Source organism: Scardinius erythrophthalmus (assembly GCF_964197995.2).
Source record: "Scardinius erythrophthalmus genome assembly, chromosome: 1".
Lineage (NCBI taxonomy): Eukaryota > Metazoa > Chordata > Actinopteri > Cypriniformes > Leuciscidae > Scardinius > Scardinius erythrophthalmus.
In genome coordinates this window covers 18,820,339-18,822,844 of record NC_138221.1, presented here as the reverse complement: position 1 = coordinate 18,822,844, position 2,506 = coordinate 18,820,339, and positions in this window count along the sequence as shown.

Below are 2,506 nucleotides of genomic sequence, written 5' to 3'. Positions count from 1 at the left end.
CACACACACACACACACACACGCGCATTACATACAAGACGCTCTCCACTATAACATCCTGCTTTGTGGCATCAACATATTTTTACATATTATTAGATAAAAATAGACAAAATTAACTTTTAAATTTAAAATTAATTAATAATAAACTTAAAATTAATAAACTTTCCTACTCAGTAATTTTTTGGAATTTGAAACCAAGACATTGAACTTGAAATTGAGAAACTTGAGGTTGAATTTTAGAAATTGATATTGGAAGATTTTGACTCTGTGTTTCTGTGTTTATCATTTATTCGAAATACTGTGTGTTACTGTTATCTTTTTATTTTTATTTAGTTTTTCTTTCATTCTTAAAAGATACAACTCATGCAAAAGAACAAACAAATAGAAAAACACACTTACCTTTTCATTAATTAGCTGCATTCCAGTGGTCTGAGTGGTTAATTGGTTTTATTCTTTTCTTACAATCGACTTTGCTTCAGTGAGTCGATCCTAAATACTTTTACTTGCATTATTACTTCCTCGCTTTGAGTACTATGACACTTTGCTCATTTTTGCTTCAGTGAGTCGATCCAAATCTACTGATTCTGGTCCATAGTTTTGCTAAATAAATGTTGCTTGCCCACTAGAGGGAGACATAAGGATGGAAACTATGAATGGAAATAATCGCATTGATCCAGTAAACTAGTTATCATGATTTAGTAACATTAACCAATGGAAAATCACAAATTGTAATATTATAAAATAAAAGTAAAAGTTCCAAAAAATTCCAAATGTTATAAATGCAATGCATGAATGTTATATTTATATATTTATTTTATAATTATATGTTATTTTCATAAGTGTTTAAAACACGTATAATAAATAAATGTTGCTTGCCCACTAGAGGGAGACACAACATAGGGATGGAAACTATGAATGGCATTAATCACATTGATCTAGTTCATTTTTATAACTTATGGTGTACTGACAGAATTGTTTTATACAATTAGTGTACATAGAATCTGTGAAATGCTTATGGATTATTAAATGTTATAACATATATACATACACATTATATTTAGAAGTATTTATACCATATATGGTGCACTTATTATACATTTATTTATTTATTTGTTTGTTTATTTGACAGGGACATTGCACAACAAATGTGTTGCACAGACCAGAGATAGCTACAAGCTAATGTTCATCTGTAGTCCCTGGGCAGAGGCAAAGTGACAGCAGCTTAATACAGTGGACAATGAGCATTCCCACTGATGAGTCCATTCACTGTACAAAATACAGATAAAACACCTGCAAGAATGTTGTAAACACTCATTTATTTTTCACACAGGTAAAGGATTCACACAGGTAAAGTAATCAACAGGTTTATTTGCAGAAGTATGTGATCGCAGCGATGGAAGCAGGAGAGTAACTGATGAATACAGTGTTCAGGATAGATGTCTGTTCTGAAATGGAGATCGAGGCGATGACTGAAGACGGATGAAGGAAGCAGATGACTGAAGACAAGTTGTTCAGGTAGGTATCGTGCAGGTAAGGAGTCAGGTAAGTGCATGCAGGTGAGGGCCAGAGAGGATGATGGGAAATGTAGTGACTAGCTGGTGACCGTGACAAAAAAACCCTCACCATTTATCCAGGCTTGGGACCGGCACTGCTTTGTGTAATGTCAGAGGCTGGGTTAAAAAATAGTATTTTGGGGGGGGCTTTCCAACAGTGAAATGGACTGGGGCGTACTCGTCTAGCCACTCGAGATCTAACCCCTCCCCACGGCACGGTTTACGACTCACCCCACAGTCAAATACTCCTGATCAACGGGGATGTTCTGCAGAGCCTTAAATAAAACCACTTCCTGGTCTTCTCCGTTAACAACCATTTTCCAGCAGAATGTCTTTATATTGGCCGGAGGAATGATTGATGCGGCGGCCAGACGTGTCTGCTAGTGGGTGACAGCTGCAAGGGAAGGTCTGGGCATCAATGCACTGGCCTTTCTCCCCAGATTTACAAAGGTACCCTGCCTCTTCCTTCAGATCCTCCATCATAGCTCTCCCCTCAGATGCTGTGATGATGACCTTGCCGTGGTAATCACAGACAGTGTCACCACTAAAAAAGTTTCTGGTCGCAACCGCTCCTGTAATTAGGAGAACATTACATTTCGAGTTACTGAATATACTTTGCATGTAGACAAACGTTTCAGGATTTAAGTCTAGCTCTTGGTGCAGTAGTTAATGGCTGTTAAAAGGTACAATTTACATTTTTGTATTTTCTTGCCTTGAAAATAACTGAAAGGTTTTCTTACCGAAACCTTTGGGAGGACCACAATCTGTAATAGCAAGACCTGTCCAGGCCGGCTCAGCCACACAGTGCTGCACATACGGGTCGGTTTCGACCTTCTGCTCTTGACTACCTCCTCTGCTTTGGGGCAATGGGTCGTCCACCCCTCCTGACCAATCAGCCTTGCCACTTTTGCGGCTGAAGGCCTCCGCAGACTGAAGTAACCTGACAGACGGAAT